The sequence below is a fragment of the Dermacentor variabilis genome, chromosome 3 (assembly GCF_050947875.1).
Source record: "Dermacentor variabilis isolate Ectoservices chromosome 3, ASM5094787v1, whole genome shotgun sequence".
NCBI lineage: Eukaryota > Metazoa > Arthropoda > Arachnida > Ixodida > Ixodidae > Dermacentor > Dermacentor variabilis.
In genome coordinates, this window is record NC_134570.1 from 177,676,704 (window position 1) to 177,695,077 (window position 18,374).

At 47.4% G+C, this 18,374-nt stretch overlaps 1 protein-coding gene across 3 annotated transcripts in view; it reads right to left on the reverse strand.

The window, feature by feature from the left end:
- Positions 1-18,374, reverse strand: part of LOC142576542 (monocarboxylate transporter 12-like) — an 89,337-nt gene that overhangs the window by 37,382 nt on the left and 33,581 nt on the right. The window contains exon 1 of one of the 3 annotated variants that reach the window (XM_075686707.1): positions 3,978-4,279. The exons of the other annotated variants lie outside the window; for them this stretch is intronic. The gene's annotated coding sequence lies outside the window, so the exon portion shown is untranslated. Of the gene's footprint in view, positions 1-3,977; positions 4,280-18,374 lie in introns of those variants that run through there. 3 annotated transcript variants of the gene reach the window in all.

The following is an 18,374-nucleotide window of genomic DNA, read 5'->3' on the forward strand; positions in this document are numbered from 1 at the left end:
CAAGCACGCTGCTTGTTTGATGACCCTACCCTTCGTGAAAGCGCGTACCGCGGCGGAAGGAGCGCAGCGATCGGCTGCAGATAGAAGACGTCGCACTCTCCAGACTGAATAGCGAAAAGCAAGACGCAGGGCCCCGGTCGCCGCCGGGAAATCAGTGAAGTGCGTGATATCGCAGACATGTGTGCGGCAAGTACCACGCACGCAGCATTGCATTTTTTTTTTGCTCAGTCAGAAGTACACAGAAAGATTGCTCTCGGCAGATACACGGCAGCGGTAGCCAGGTGTCCAGGTTGCGCTGCTGAGCTCGACGTCGCAGGTTGAATCCCGGCCGCGGGGGCCGCGTTCCGATGGAGCGAAACGCCAGGACGCTCGTGTAACGCGCTTAGGGTCCTCGCGCGAGAACCCCCAGGGGGTCAAAATTAATGTGAAGTCCTGCACTACGGCGTGCCTCATAAGCACGTTGTGGTATTCACATGCAAAGCCCCGCATTTTAATTTTTAATGGACCTGTAACCGCCCGATTCATAAATACGGCGCAGGAACGCACGTTTAGACACACACACACACACACACACACACACACACACACACACACACACACACACACACACACACACACACACACACACACACGAATGGTCCTCGGATACAAAGCTTAGAGAAAAGAAATTTTAATTTTTTGAAGCACGGAAATAAAAAAAATATGCTTCACTTGAAATAAGCTGATCGCGACGCGTTGTATTACAGGTAGAAAAGAAAGAGACTAGCCCAAAGCATGAAGGTGCCGTTTGCTGTTTGGCTGTATTACACATGTCACGGGTACAGTGAAATTTCTGCTTTATAAGTATAGGCACGAGGCGCGTATCCCGAATTCTTCTTCTGGGGGGGGGGGGGGGGGGAGAGCCCAACCCAAGGTAACTTTTCTATGGAAATGTGGGGGCGGGTACCATTACTAGTACAAATGGTAATAACGCCCGCCACTCTCCATAAAGACGCGTAAACCCACAAAAGTGAAATGAAATAAGCTGTATTTTACAGGTAAGCCTGTGGGATACACCTTTCCTTTACTTGGCAAACAAGGCACCACGTTAAACGGACTTGCGCAGGAAATAAGTGCAGGAAGAACAATGCTTAGAACAAGTAAACAAGCGAAAGTATGAAATAAAGATTACTATGCAAGAATAGCGACTTCAAGAAACAGCAGCTGGCAACCAAGGCACATGGGCTGCGCGGGATTGTGCTACTCCACCAGGCAATCACAGAAGCAAACAATATCGTCATCGTGCGGCCTTTTCAAAATGGCGTCGCACTTGATACCCCGGAAGCGTCTGCTGTTCTTAGAGAGTCTTTTCATCGATCGGCTGAAGCAATGAGGTGTGCAACGGACATGGACAAATTGTATGGAGTCTGAGTATTTCACTCTTCAAAAGTCTGCGGTACAGTCCATTTCACTGCTGAACCCATTTTGCCATGAAACTTAATTAGCTGCCAACTGAAGTGAAACTTGAAAATAAATAGTTGCAGCGAAAGAAGCATTTCATTTCAGTTCCATAAAGAATTCGGCTTTCATCGTTTCACTATCTTAGGCGAGGGAAAACGTATAGAATTACGCGCTAACAATTTTCTTTCTGTGGTCACAGCCTTATTTGGGTAACAGGAAATGTTTCAAGTAGACAATGTTTGCAACTTCGCGGGGGGGGGGGGGGGGCGGAGGAACAGTGGCTGGCGGTTATGACGCCGTGCGCGGGGCTTCACTGCTGACTTAAGTTGTATACAACAGTAGTAGCGTTTCTTGAAGTAGCTCTGGAGGAATTATAGAGAAATATATATTTGCGGAACAATCACAGTTCTTCTGGATTCCTCGTTCACTGCTATACCAAGTTAAGCGCCAAAACAGCTTCGTATTGTTATTTGGGAAGTTACGTAACGATGCGTGGCCGCCAGTCGCGTAAAACCCCGTAGAGCGCAGGACGCTGCGGTTCTAGACGTACTGCGCCCACCGCGGATGGTTAGAAAAACACCTACATAAGCGCAGGAGAGAAATGGTTACGTCAGGTGGCTCGTCTGATACATGTAGAAGCGTCATTCAAAACACACGGAATAGTTCTCCACTTCCGGCGGCGTTTTTTCTACTTCCTTTTTAAATAAAAAAGGAAGTGGATTCATCCGTGGATATTTTCATAACGAACGGTTAATTTTCGCTCTTTCTTTAAGTTAGGCTGTTGCCTTGGCTCGCTCCCTGTTGTGTTGTGTTGTCGGTTGACTTCTCAACTCCTTGGGACTCTTGTTTTCAGCTGCCAATTTTACACGAAAAGTGCTGTACAATTAGGAAAAGACCAGACGAGGTAACGGGTGACAGTCACATTGCCTATGGGTTTATTGGTTATGGCAGGGTTTGATCATGGACGCTGGTTCGCATTATTTCATTTTCCAGCTTACCTAACCCATATCGCGGGCATATGATTCCAAGGATCTGCCAGCGTCGCAGCGAGCCGTCACTCAAAGAAATAACGAAGCAAATGGAAAAGTTAAACACAACTGGCGTTTTCTCCCGCCACAACTAGTTCCACGAGCAGTACAGACTAGCTGACCACGAACCGAATCCGTTTCCTTGTCCCTGGATCAGTCTAAACGAAGAAGGTTGAACTAACGAAGCAACAACTATGCGCGTGACCGTTGAATAGACGGTGCCAACTGAATGTATCTTGAGTTAATCGCGTGGGCGAATCGATGAGGAAACTGGCCTTCAGATCCCAGCAGATGCCGATAACTACCGCCATCCAAAATAAGTGAAAAAGGCAGCAATGTGTTTTACCGCCGAATAGCTGTCAAATCTCAACGTTGATTTGGCGGTGCTTTAGGAATCTCTGTGAATAGTGGTGGCGTGCGCGGCCAGAGGGAAAGGGTTGCCGCTTAATTTTTTTTAGGGGGAGGGGGGAGGCCCGGGACCCCCCTCCCAGGGTACGTGCCTGTAGGCGCATTGATTCTGCCAAACACACATACACAATCACGAGCGCGCGCGTAGCTCTAATCGCAATAAAAAGCTTACGCCTACTGTCTACGAAAATTGACGGAAGGAAGACAAGCATGATCATCTCGCCCTACTTGCTACGCACGCATACAGGTGTCTTGCTACACTTTCGCATTTTGTCTGTCTGCTGCATGGAAGCCGGAATGCGTTTCTGTATATCACTGTCAAACCACTCCTTGAAACTCTCACCGTGTGATCATTTCTCGAGTTCGGTGATTAGCTCTCTTAGTTGCCTTTGTTCCACCATCGTGCCGCGTGTCGCCTATCTAAACGCGAAACCGGACGGGTAGTGAAGTATTGTAGTGCCTTGCAACATACAGGCCTCACGAGCATGTCAGTTTCAACGAGAGTAAGTATGACGAGTACACATGTGGACTACGAAGAGCACATAGTCAATGAGCCACGGGGAATACACCTCTCCTCTTCCTCACTGCAGGATAGCAAAGCGGGCTTATCATTCTGGTTACCTTGCCTACCTTTTCCTTCCTTTCGTCTCTCTCTCTCTCTATCTCTCTCTCTCTCTCTCTCACTCTCTGTACAAGCTAGAGCAGTTGTCAACGAGACACGGGTGGGGGGCAAACGTTGCGGAAGCCAACGTGTGAAACGTCAAAAAGCCAATATTATCGCTAGGCGGCCTAAACCATTACAGCCCTATGCGCACCTGTTTCAATGCACACGCGGAGAGACCCCATGGTCTGAAAGGGCAAGCATCACCAAAATAGACGAGATGAAGTTTGACGAAGGCAAGTACATCTAAACATAAACAATTACTCCCGTTGACCTATGGACAGTTCTGCATGTCACTCTTTTAATCCCTACATAAGAATCCTGTGCACGTTTTTATTTGGGTAGCCCTATGCCGCAGGACAAAATTCTGCTTGAAAATGAGTACCTGTAAAAAAAAAATAAAAAGAAAGATAAGAGAGAAGTTTAGTAAAAGTACTCACGCCCTCGGACATCTCCCGGAAGCCATTGAATTGCCCTTTCTTCACTAATCCGCCCACGCTCAGCAAGTGTTTAGCCGGTCCCTCAGGCGTGGCGCAGGAGTTGTGTCACTCGCGTAAGTTGACATTAGTAGCAGCAGCGTCACCAGAGATGGGTTCAAGGCACCAACAATAATGCTCTTAGCGTGCACCGGTCGCCAACTGCGCCACCTCGGCTGTGCGAGCTGGTGGCAGAAAACGCGGGCAAGACACGTGCTGCTTTCTTTTTTTCGTCGGTTTTCATTAATGACTAGAAATTTCGTCATTCTTCGTCCACTCTCGCCGGAAGCGCCAAAGCTGAACCAAGCGTACGCAGCGCCAGCTTTCAGTTTGGTCCCGCAAGCTGGTCGCGATAATTCTCCGTTGGGCGTGTTTCCGATGGCGTGAAGAAACCAACGGCAATGTAACGTTCTCGGCCCGACGCATACCGTCTATCCGTTTCGATGTCGCTGCATGGACTTGTTTTCTGTGTCGGCGGACTTTTACTTTTTTTTTCTCTTCACGACATTCCCCGAGCCGCCTCGAAACAGGCCACGTATCGACTCTGTGTTTTCGCCCTCTATCACGCGTGTTTCGTCGTCGGGTAGATGGTTTTGCGCGGCGACGCTCAATGGTTTGCCCTGGTTACAAGCGTTACGACAATCACCGACGTACGCGCGCTGCTTGCGACCTCCCATTAGCAGTAACCTCACGTTTCGTTCTAGCCAGAAAGGCTCGCTGTCAACCTCCTGTTTCGATGTTCAGCGATGTGCCTGCGAATGGCGTGAGCGAAAGTACGCGAACTTTAACGTGCACTCCGTATCCACTGTTCTTTAACTCACGTGGTGTGAGGCTCTGGACGACGAAGCGAGGAATTACGCCGCGTAATTGCGGCATCAGTGCTGCCCTCTCGGTGTCCTTAAAAGTCACGACGGCGCGCTGAATTGTTCACGCTTTTTTTTTCTTTTTCTTCGCACGCGCGCCTGATTTCCATTCTGTCGCAACATATTACGCTGCCTCTCGGAGGCCATTGACTGCACGGTCTCTTTGAAGCGGCCGCTGCCCGGCGGCAACGTAAAGAAAAAAAGGCTGTGGCAATCTTGATAAGGGCCTGCAGCTGCGCACTCGAAAGCGGCACGGAACGACGCCAGTGAGGACAGAAGAACGCACGACAGAGGCACGCGATGGCAGGGCAATCCTTGAGGGGTGCGCGAAAGAACAGCTCCCAACGTGAAAAGCAAGTTAGTCCTGGCGGTCGCACGGAACAGCAGCGCAACTAGATGTAGATGAAGATCCTTGTGATATACTGGCACGTACCCCATCTGGGGGATTGGCCAAGTCTAACCACTGCTCCCTGAGGACATTCTGTTTCTTTTCCTGTTGTGCATCTATTTCGCACGAGCTTGGCAAGCTGTGTGCGCTTTCAGTGATGAGGAGATTGTTCGTTAGAGCTGGCATTATCTCTTACTGCGGGAAAGTGGCGTAGCATAGATGATATATCTGCGTTAGCGCTGAAAACCAGCATTTGTCAAGTCGTCTATAGCTGTGCAGGTGCGCTTGATGGTGAGATGTGGGGAATTCTCGTAGCTTAAATTGCGAGCTAGGGATAATAGTGACGCACACGTTACATATTAGGTTCACGGCTACTGCGGATGGTTCCCCATCCGCACGACGAACGTGTGAAATTGGGCGGGATCATAATTTTAGACTACACGCAGTGCGCAAGTGCACTTGAGATGGCATTCTGTTAGGGGGGGAGGGGGTACGCATGATTTACACAAGCTAAGTAACTTGTTTCGAAGCCGTACTGCTTCACACTAGGGATGGCGTTTGTATCTGTCTGACCATTCACTCATGGTAGAGGCGAGATTGGCATATAGATTAATAAGCACAAATTCTGACGACCGCATCCTGTATGGCTGACATGACGGTTGCCTACAACGCTGTAGCCTTTTTGTTTGTTTGTTTGTTTGTTTGTTTGTTTGTTTATTTGCTTGCTTAGATGTACAGTCATGGGAAGGTAGGCTACGTCTAGCTTATGCATAGGTTGTAGTCTTGTGCAGTAAAGAAAGGACAACCTAATATCAAGGTAATATCTGCATTCAACACGCAAACAGTAGCAGAGAAAATGTGGCTGGAGGGTTCGCGTGTCTTTTCTCGAGCTGTAGCATACTGATTGAAACAATTAATCACCCCTCAATTCTTTATTCAGTAGCATCGCGATTCCTGGCTCTGTGAAAAGAAATGAGAAGAAATGAACAGAAAAGTGGTACATGACGTTATTTTTCAGCGCCCTAGTGATCGTCAGCTCCTACCAACATAATTGCGTTTGACAACAAGAACAATGGGTTACAGGGCCTTCTAGCGGCATGCTAACTCACACTAGAGAACAACAACACCCACTATGCCCCATCGTTATAGACGTTCGTTCATTGGTTCCTGTCATGGCGATCTTTTGCAACGATCGGGTTCACTGACACTGCACCACAAAACACTTCGGGATGAATCTGATATAAACAAGCATGAATTAACCAAAGTATCAGCAATCGTAATCTTTCCATAGGTTCTATATTGTTATTTAGTGTGTAACACTGCGCAGATTAAGCCGTTCGCGCCCTTTACACGGACCTCTAAGTAGCGGAATGGTATATTTGGTGGAGTTGACATAGACCAGATATGTAAAGCCAGCTTGAAGTTATCCGACAATAACGCAAGCATTGAGTGGGAAATATTGTCGTCAGTACTTGCACTAGGAAGCCATCAGTGCGTAGGTTACTTCAACCACTACTTAGGTACTTACGGAAGCCGTATATCATGGATCAGCGTTTCCTTCGCGCTCGAGGAACCGCCCTTCTTAAGCCAACTGCAGCTTAGTTGTTGGCCAAGCAGGATGTTGCAGCTTCGATTGCCCAGCAAGGTTGGAAATATCGAAGCTGCAGCGCGCAAAACCGCTTACAAATCACTGTCTGTAGAGGCCTCGTTGGTGGTAGACTCGACAGGGGTTTTAAGGTCGAAGGCGGAAGGGAAAGCCGGCTAGGCTGAAGAGGTAAGCCGATTCGGCTGCTTCAACTTTCAGTTGGAGCTTCACGGAGCTATATGGAATGTGGCGTAAAAATTTAGCACTCGCATTCGGCGACATCTGGGCAGTGCGTCGCGTGTGCCCGCTGGCAACGCCGGCAGTTGTTGGAGCACTAATCGCAGCAATGGATCCTTGCGAGCCTCTCAAAAACTGTAGATAACCGCAACGCACGCACATTTCAATGACGCATCGCCGCCGGGTTGTCGCAAGCGGCGACGCCAAGGATTATGCACACGCGGTTCGTTCTAACGCGCGTCAGGCTTACTTCCGGTCTATAATTTGCACGGCAATGCATAGGCTCAGCGCTGACAGCTATCTGAGAAGGCAGCAATGGAGAGAGTATACGTTGCAGGGGAGCAAGGCTGAATGGCGTTTATAATTCTCCTTTTGCTTCCGGAAAAGTGCTGGGACCACGGAATCATCGCCGAGCGCAAACCGGAGCTTCGAAAGATTTATTAGATTTCTCAACCGTACATTTCTGAATATTTATTCCTATATAACGTTTGTTCTGGTTTTTTATATGTAAGTTAGATGATTTGTCCATTCGCCTATTCATTTATTCCTAGATATCAATTTAGAGTATGCGTAAATTGTACTTCTTTGATAACATAGACGTTCTTGCGCCATATGTGCAAATATATGCCGCGCAAAGAGTGATCAAACAAAAAATGATAGGCGTTACGTTAAAGACAGGAAGAGAGCGGTGTGGATCAGAGAGAAAACGTGTATAGCCGATATTGTTGTTGACATTTGGAGAAAAAAGGGGAGCTGAGCAGGCCATGTAATGCGTAGGGTAGATAACCGGTGGGACATTATAGAGTTACAGAATGGGTGCCAAGGGAAAGGAAGCGCAGTCGAAGATGGCACAGAAGTAGGCAGGGTGATGAAATTATGAAATTTGCAAGCGCAAGCTGGAATCAGTTAGTGCAAGACAGAGTAATCGCTGCAAGAGGCCTTCGGGGCTTCTGCAGTGGTCATAAAAAGTCAATGATGATCGTGACAACGAAATTGTTTTTGCTCACAATTTCTGTATCCGTATAGCAAGTGCACCTATAGGTGTTTCATTTATTCGTACTTCCAGAGGCTATTCCACTGTTTTCTTTGTTTGTTTTTTTTGCAGGAATAGCTATGCGCACACTCGTACCAAATGTCTTGTTGCGCCCACTACACTGCTCATTGATTCAAGCGCGCTGACGCTAAACACTCATCATTGAAGGCGTGTGCGTTTTCTCGTTTGTTCATTTTTTTCATGTCAGCAGTGTATATTTATTCGGCGTTGAAGTGTGGAAAAGTCGACGATGAAAACTGTCAGAATTTACAGTATCAATCAAATAAGCGCAGAAGCAGAGAAAACAGGACTCGAGCAGTGGAAGAGGGTTCTCTAGACAGGAAAAAGCAGGTATGCAAGTCATGGCGATATTTGTTGACCGCACCAAGTAATTGACATGCAATAATGACGGTTCGGCCCTTCGTGGGCTCGTGCTTTGCAACGATATACTTATTTTCTTATTTTATTTTATTTTTGTATCAGACGGCGCGTCGCGTCGCCAATCCCATCAATAAAGCCGCTGTATGAGTCAGGTTTGAGCCAATTACGAAGTGCAAAACGAATGGACAATGAAATGGAACATTTTAGACAATACGGCCTCCGCCTACGTTCCGTTGTGGTTGTAGCACCCGCTGTTTCTTTGGACACCTCATCCCGGTGCCCCATTGTTGTTTGGTCAAAGTAAGAACAATCTAAGCGTGAATTGAAAGCATTCTTTCTCATCTTTTGTTTGAGACAATTATGTACATCCTAGCTTCGAGTGCGACATTGCGAACTAAAAAAAAGACAATGATGTCGAACGCTAACACACGTACACACTCAAGAGAAACCCATTACGATTTCTTTTTTCTCAGGACCTTCACAAATCTCTTGAAGAATATGCTACTCAGTATTTCCCCATTACAGCGACACTCAATCACTATGAAATCAAACCTCATTCAACCGAGATCACGCATGCGCGTATGCGCGTGCTAGCGATCAGGGGCTATTGATAGCTCAACACTCGCTAGCACGTGATCTGTCACTCACCGCTTTTAAGATGAATCTAACAAAACTTTAACATGCCACACGTTTCTTCGGCTATCAAACTGTGACAAGACTCGTTGCGTCGAGCAACACAAACAGCTTGTTTCGAGAATGACCTGGCACATTTTGCACGCGATGGCTTTTCCTATACCAGAGAGCTCCACCCGCTTTTGTTGTGTCTGGGTGTTTCGTCAGCCAGGTTCCTCATCAAAACAGCTCCAAACAAGCACCTTTTGTTCGAAGCGTCGCAGCGTGTTCTACGTCGCGATTTGTCCGGTTACTTTTTTTGTTCTTCCCCTCCGCTCACAAGGACACCGCGCCCAAAGAACGGTCGACTGCTCTATTAGACCAGCGGAAACGTTATCTGCGAGGGCCTCTACGCAGTGGGCATTCGTTCGGCACGTTTAATGTTAACATTCACCGCGAGAGGGTGTGGCTTCGGGGCTGAGTGCACCTTGCTTTACGCGGCTGGCGTTAGTCGCAAACGATGGAACGCCATACTGCGTCTCGCCATTAGCATTTCTAGCAGGTCGCCTACGCGAACACTGCGACAGTGCAGGCATCCGCAAACTCAGATATGCAAAGGCCGGGAATTGTTATCTTTTTCGTCTTTCCCATTGTTAGCCCGTCGGGCTTTACAGGTGGCAGGCCAGGAAATTAAAAAAAAACAGGAAATTCATGAATTTCAGTTCAACTGATTTACGATGCGGTTGCGGCATCAATGCAAGTCGCTGAAAACCTGCCTTCGTTGCTGGGTAGCTATGGTTTTGGATTGCTAAGCACCAGGGCGCGGGATCGAATGGCGGCTGCGGCGGCCGCATATAGAAGGGGCGAAATGCGAAAACTCCCGTGTACTTAGATGTAGGTGCGCCTTAAAGAACTACCTCCCCCCACCCGCAGGTGGTCAAAACATATTCTACTACGGTGGGGCTCAAAAACCAGATCATGGCTTTGGCACGTAAGTCCCGAGAATTTGATTTAACCTGAAAGCAAAGCCGTCTCACCAGTGTCGGCGTTCATCACGCCACAAAAATTGTGCGACATATTATACTGCTGTTAACGAAGCGCATTAGAAACAGGTTAGCAGAGCCTAGAGGTTGGTACTTCAGCGGCACAGCTTGTGACCGGAGCAGGGCATGAACGTGAATATTACAGAATTATAATCTCGATGAGCAAAACGAGAACAAGGTGAAAGCAGGAGCCAACGTTTCGACAAGTGGACTTGTCTTCTTCAAGAAGATAAGTCCACTTGTCGAAACGTTGGGTCCTGCTTTCATATTATTCTCGTTTTTCTCATCATCTTGAATTTCCATCTCCCGCTTTCCTAGTGTTTCCCAGACTTATAATGTTTTAACATGTGCTGCGCACAAATACGAACCTGCCATGAGATTGCATGGGATCGAAAGCGATTGTACGCTGCGAATTAGTCGCACAATATTTTTATTAAGCACATCGGGAAGCATCGCCTCATTGGATCAAGGCAGCGATTTGGACTAGCTGGCACTTCAACATCGTGGAAATCAAAGACCGAGAACTGTTCTTTTTTTTTACGCGCTTGACACAGATGCCGCTATGTGCGTTAGGACTCCGATTTCATTTTTTTTTTTCGCTATGTGGCCGCCCAAGAGCCCGAGCATTTGCTCAGATGAGATACTTTTTAGTGAAGAAATTATTGGCTGTATCAGGGGACAAAGAAAAATAGTCGACACGGGAACAGTCAAAAAAGAAGTGCTGTAGCTTCTGATTATCAACAAAAGATTAAGTTTTGCCGCGTCACACCCAAAGGAGCCGAGTCTTGCTGCACACAAGCGGTGGCTAGCCGATCGCATGCTCTCAAGAGTGGACTGACCATGGCTACGCGAGCTTCGATTTTTGAGTGGCCTGTCAGAATGTAATTGACGCGATGGTAGTAATTTATTACTCTCAGCTTCACCCAATAAGCTGTACAGATATTAAGGAAACGCAACTAGACTGAAACGGGAGTCCATGTGAGTGCAGTTTGTTTTGATACGGCGCGTGCTACTCTACTGTATGACGTTTTGTTTGTATTCCTTCCAGGTATCTGACAGTTTTCTTGGGCCAATCTGGAAGGCAGTTTAGTCTAACGCGGCGTGTTAGACTAAACTGGATCGGCATGTGCTCTGTGGCAGTGCATTTGAAGCGAACAGCTGTTATCAAACGACTATGCAGCGCTCAATGTGACCTTCGGACATGGTAGAGCGCCAGTGAAACAAAGTGCAATCACTTATTGCTTGACACACCCGCTTCGATATTTTAGGCATTGAGCACGTGGCTTCTTCTTCTATTGCGCACTGACATCGGCAATGACCAATGATTGTCTTGGTTCCTCCATCCTCCCTCCCGACAGGTAATTCTACCAGTGAAGCCACAGGGGATACCATCGGCAAGACGCGCTCGAAGCAACAATGAGTGAATCAATGGACATTGACTAATTATGTCAGGTGATGTACGTATATATAGTTGTACATGTTCCAATTAGGCGGATTTCTAAAGCATTACATATTGTGGCGAGTGGAGCCGAGTGCGCGGGACGGACGCAGTGCAGAAACGGTGTGTGATGATGCGCTGCGGCGTGGCACGCGAGCAGAGAGCTCGTGCCGCGATTGGATCTCGGAGGGCACGGCAGAAGGAGCTCGGACCTGGTCGCCTGCCTGTTCATGGAACACAACCAGGTCAGGCCACACACGAGCGGGTAACTGTCCCCTCGGGCAGCCGTCCGGGAATCATTGGGGCCAGGGAACGGCTCCGGCAGCTGACGGTTCGCCCGGTTGGCCGTGCCTGCCGTCCCGCCCGAGGCCCGCCGTCGCAACCAGACAGCGCTGCAGCTCGCGCGGCTGCCAGCCGTGCTGACGACCCTGCACGTAGACGGGAGCCAGCGGAACTCGCCGTCAACGGCCAGTCACGCTCCACGAGCCCGAGCGGTGAGCTTCTTCCGCAACCACGGGGCCTGGGTCTCGACTGCTTCGCCTGACGTCCCGGCCGCGGTGAGCCTGCACACCGTGGTGACCTTGCCGTGGTACTGCGCGTGGGTGAGTCACCCGACGAGCAGGAATGGACGCTTCAAGCCGGCGACCTCTATCGCATGGCCACGGACTTTAGGTGCGCTCTGCAAAGCCGCTTCTAGACTTGTTCAAGTGTTTGTCGTGCTCTTGTTTTAAAGTGTGTGTTTCCAAATGCGATGCGAGCCCTGATATAAAACAAATAAAGGCAATGTCTCTTCGCCACGTCTTCCGCACTGTGTGTTCAGCCCCTGGCCTCACGAACCTCAATCACAACATTCATTATCTCTAGCAATGCAATGCGATATAAACGTTTCATCTTCACAACTTGCGTTGTACGTTTCGCTTGAGAGAATTAGCACGCTTCGTGAGTGCCCTTGCAGTACCAATAAAATTCAACAAAACAATATTTCTCACTACGTAGCGCACAAATCGGGATAGGGCTGCCAAATTTATTTATTTGTAATATAAATGCTCTGCACAAATCACCCGAGTAAAGTAGATTATGTAAATCCAACGGACATTGCGGAATCTATGCGAAGGGAGCTTAGTGAAGCGGTTATTGAAATTCTGTAATTTTTTCCATTTCGCTGCTGCATCTTTGGTGTACAGGTTCGATCCCTGCGTCGGTTACATAATTTAGTTTGTGTGTGTGTGAGTGTGTGTGTGTGTGAGTGTGTGTGTGCGTGCGTGCGTGTGTGTGTGTGTGTGTGGGTGCGTGTGTGTGTGTGCGCGTGCGTGCGTGTGTGTGTGTGTGTGTGTGTGTGTGTGTGTGTGTGTGTGTGTGTGTGTGTGTGTGTGTGTGTGTGTGTGTGTGTGTGTGTGTGTGTGTGTGTGTGTGTGTGTGTGTGTGTGTGTGTGTGTGTGTGTGTGTGTGTGTGTGTGCGAGTGAGTATGTCAATCCGGGAGGGATCGGAAGGTAGGCTTCACATTAATAAAAAGTAGAAGTGATGGGAGCACTCTTCTACGAACACAATGGCTTTACTGTTTTCATAGTGTTCTTGTGCCAGCGCTTGTGTCTTAACATGCTTGTTCCTATTCGTGCTGTGTTTAAAAATGGATGCACCTCCAAAAGCGCACCTTGTACTTCACTTAAACGGTGTCGGTGGTCTCATTTTTCTTCTAGAACGAATGAACAGAACATCACATGAAACACCTTACAAATAAAACTGATGTACGGCCCAGGGCCAAAGGTATCATTTCGTGGCCATTTTCACACAGAGAAACAAGCTTGCGGGAAGTTTCTATTTTAGTAAAGTTAAATATTTCAAAAAAAAAGTGCCTGAACACAGAGCAACGCTGCCATAGAAATCAGGTTGTCAGGCAGGCGCTCATAACGGCATTCTAATTTACACCGACGAATAAGCTTACTAAAAAGTAGAATTTTAAAAATGTTACAATGAACGCGTAAGTCAAAAGTTTCTGTCGCATGGTTGAAACTCCGCAATGCGCAAGGTCATTATGTCCAGGAAAGCTTTTCTCCCGCTCTAATGCGTTGAGGTATTTGAGATTGCTAGTTGCCGCTTATCAGCTCTATCATAAAAACGCTGTCGTTCACCTTGGTGAAAGTGTTACGTGGGAACGTGATACGCATTGAGCGAGATAACCCGCACCCACGAGCGCTCATTCTTACATCAGCCTTTGTCTTGCAGCAATCGCCGAGAGAAGCACGGATGTTGACCCTCAAGGTTGCTTAAACAGCCCAGTCAAACGCAGTTCTGCTTTGGAAGTGACTTTTCTTTGGTTTTAAAGCGAATATAGCATTGCCCACCGCTACAGGTTTTCCTTATCTATTTGGTTGACGAGCGGTGAGGGGCGCTCACAAGGGGAGGCAGTGTTAGTGCGACGAAGCGAGCACAGTGAAAGTAAATAACCGCATGGGGAGAGTGGCGCCTGCTGCTCCGATTGGCCCGTTTCCTATTGCATAGCTTGCCTCGGTTCGTCGATGATTGCGGCGGCATGCTCGAGCTCCCGGCATCGAATCTCAGCGCCCACGGCGGCGGGCTTTTCGATGGGGCGAAATGCGAAAACAGGCGTGCATCGTCGCGTACGATTTGAGTTCCCGTTAAAGAATCCCAGGTGGAACAAATTTCCGGAGTCCCCCACTACGGCGTGCCTCATAGTGAAATCGTGGTTTGGGCACGCAAAACCCCATAATTAAATTGATTAATTAAATTAGGCTGCGCGCAGCGGGGCATTAGAAATGCCACCAGTACAGGTCCTTAGTAAAGAACACTTGGCAGAGTGATGTCGCGTGCTGGCTGAAAGGACCTGGGAACGTTATACTGCCAGCCAAAGTTGTTATTTTAGGCAAAGAAATTATTTCCCGCTGCCATCTGCGACTACACAGCGCTGGATGGGCCCATGAAAAGCCATCCTCTATTCCTTTCAGCACAGGGAAGTTTCTGGCTATTGAAGTGTTCCCTTTGATCGGCATATTTACGCGAAAGCGTTAAGTGCCTCATGTCGCAAAAAATTAGGCGTCGGCGACCCGCGTCCAGCGTGTACATTCGTTTCGGCAAAGTAATTCCGAACCATGAAAACTCAATTACGCATACCCAACTACACAGACGCCCGGTGTAGAGCAAGGAAGTTACTGAAATAATTGAATTTCTCCAAGTAAGATACGTCAGAGAAATCGTGAAGTACGAATTACACACAACCTGCAGAGATCATAACATTGGACTGTAATTTGAATATACGAGAAAACATAATTCTGATACGCTAATACTCAAGTCTAACCTCCTTTCTAGCTTTTCTGCCATACATAGACCGGCCACGGCTTCCGACATTTACGCGCACCGGCGCGTGCATCTCGGAGTCCACGCAGCAGTGCGCCCAGTTCATTGCAACACCTATAGATGGCACTCGCCTCCACCGCATAGCGGCCCACGAAGGAGGCAGTGTTTCTACCAGACAGCTCGCCTTGGCGCATAGCGTAAACCGCCAGAGTTTCCCTGTAAACATTACCGTTAGATAAACTGCAGTTGCCCGCAAGCGTGAGAAGAAGGCAAGGATCTTTGAATGCTATCGCGTTCTAGGCGTAGCTTAAGCGTCCTCCAAATTGTTTGATCCATATTTAGTGCCCGCATGTCTAACTGATGCGGTGAGCTTCTGTGGTTTTGTGATGCCGCATGACAGACAGGCAGACTAGGCGCGGCTTGAAAACATCGTGTCAATTTAGGCTGCAGAAACCGATGAAAAAGGTTTTTTTTCTGTGTTTGGTCTAATCATGCATATTTAGTATGCACAGGTCATCCCGAGATGGGGAGCTTTCGTGGTAGTCATTACGTCTCGCGGGAAACATTCAAAGTTGGTGTGGTTCGAAAAATGTTTGATCATTCACGAAGGGGTATTGAAGTATATAGAATAGAAATAGAAGGGAATCGGTTCATGTTATAGCGCCTATGATCACTAATATGTACCTTACTGAACAAAGGTTTGACTAACTGTTTACGTTTGCTAATTGCTTCTAAACTTAGGCAGAAATATAAAGGGCAGTGATAAGTAATTCAATAATCTATTTATCCAGAACAATAATCTATTTATCCAGAAGTGTAGTCGGAATCAAAAGAGGAAGAAATCTGATCAGTTAGCATGCAGAAGCCTTAGAATCACTCCTACTTGGAATTTTAATCAAGCACGTAGACAAGCTACCAGTCAGATCAAAACTGGCCGTTGAAATTAAGAATAACTACATACAGCGTATGTCATCACATATTATCTTTTTGAATTTTTATTGGTTAACACACGGAATATATCCTTAAGCTGACAACAGAATTCCGCACATGGGCTTAATGGTGAAATATATATGGTAACTACTATTCTACGATTGCCCCTGAGGAACAGATGATTGTGGTAGAATTCTAACCAGATCTATGTGCATATCAAACCACACAGACACACACAAACACAAAAACATCCTAACGTACAACGTAGGACAGCGATGATCTGATGAAAATTGCCAAATAAAATGCTACGCAGGGCTCACGGTTGTTTATTTCAAATTTATAAGCCAGGCAAAGCGTACCATCTGCCATCAGTTGAATTAGCCACGTTGCTGATGGGCATATGAAAGAAAAAAATTGGCGGTGGCTTAGCTCGGCTATGTAGCGAAGCGAAATAGCATAGTTAGCCTTGGTTAATTTTGATTGCAAGTCCAGGTTAGTCTGGTTGTCTAGCTATGTTGCGGCGCTTAGCCAGTAGTTCGGCGGGCTCTTCGTTTGTTTCCTTGGGCGATTCGTTTCCTCTTCCAGGCCTCCTCCTGCTTATCAGAATTGTCGCCGTCCATACTTCCACCTCAGCTGTAGCTGCGGCGCACGCGAGCTCTTCTTTTCAATCCTCCGACATGTTATCAGGCATGCGACGCAGCTGGCGAAGCGAGCGGTAGCGAGCGCGACGACGAGGAACGCGGGTGACGTCATACCAAACGGCGGCGCCGAAAGGCGCGGCGCTGCGCAGCGGCGGAACACCTGCGACTCGGTGCTACTATTGGCGCATGCGCAGTAGTTACTTGGGAGCGAGAGAGAGAAATATCCGCGGCGAAGCGCGCGTTGTGACGTCGTGTGCCTCCTCGGAGCACCGCCACGGTGAAATCGCAAGTTCGTGGCCAGCATAGCTTTCGCTTTAAAAAACCGTGCAAATAAAGGCACATGTTGGCGTCTGTGAGAAGTGAAGGTTTGTACAATGTTTGTGCATAAGTAAGTTCATCAATGTTCGTGCGGACGTGGCCGCACATACTTATCAAAAGAGTGCACGAACAGTTTGAGTAAATCGCTTCTCTCTTCGACGAGGCGACATTACATCTTGGCGCTGAAGGAGAACACTTATCGCTTGCGGCTGCGCTCTTCGCTCTTCCCGGTTGCAAATATTGCTGGCTGCCCTCGTTTGCGCGTAAGTATACGTTTACGTCTCGCGGCATCAAGTGTACGTGCGCGTTCAGCGGAACGCCCACTTCCTCGGCAGTTACAATGCGATTGGGGATCCATGACAAGCTCTCACTGCGAAAGCTTCACTCACATAGAGGCAGCGATTTTCAGTGATCACGTCACCTACTGCACAGGGAAACGACAACGTACGCCGAAGCCCGGGGGAGCGAGAAGTTCAGTTTATTCAATTATATCTTCCTACCCGTCACACCACCATGGCCCATTCTTTTTGGGTTGATTGGCCAAGATTGCGCGCATACTTACGGTGGCACGTACTTAACGGTGCAATTGTCATTTCAAGCTGCTTGTGCCGGAATACTAGCTCGTCCATTCTAGGGTATTAGCCAAGAATAGGCACATATCCGGTGATCCGAGTTGTCTATTCGGCACGGCAGCAGTAAGCACATACCTAGCCGCCGAAGTAGTGTTTCTGTATGTACGAATACACGAGGGGAGGTAACGACGAAAGCCAACAACAGAGGAAGAGCCAAATATATATCTTCGCTTCAATAAAGTGTGGTTAAGCGTATATAGTAAGTTCAACTCATTGAAATGAGGCCTGCATAAAAAGTGTTGTTGCAATGAAGGCAAGTTATTTATTTACCGTTTATTGCGTGTGCGTCGATGTTTCTGTTCACGTCCTCTCTTCCTCGCCCAGTTTATAATTTTGCTGAGCCGAAGATTGAACTTGGTCACAAGCACATATTCCTTACAAAAATGAGTCTACACTGTCTATATAGTGTTTGTAGTCTTCTTGTACACGACTTTGCCTTTCTGTAGATTTGTTCTTTTCTGAATACGAAATCTACAGATTGCTTGTTGACAAAAAGTGATAAGGTGTCTATTTCTTTTTTTCCACTCCCATTGTATAGTCGGTCCATAGAAAAGAGTCGATCAGGCATTTGTTTCTTTTTGTCTACTTCCACTGTATAGACTACCTATGGAGAAAAGTCGACACACTTTCTATTCATTCTTGTTCATTCTCTGTCCATATATGTCTATAGTCGAGAGACCGTAAGGTGTTGATTCCGTTTCCCTACTCCCAGTTTATAGATTCTCCATAGACAAAAATTGATAAGGTGATTTTTTCTTTTTCTATTCCCAGTCTATAAATTTCCTCTTGTGAAAAGTTAAATTGTCTCTTTTTGAATATTTTTCGGTGTATAAGCCTTCCATAAACAAGCGTCTTTCGGTTGTCTATTTCTTTAGCGAAGTGCCAGTTTATAGAATATCTGCAGAGAAAACTTATAAGGATCACCATTTAAACTTTGTCATTGAATT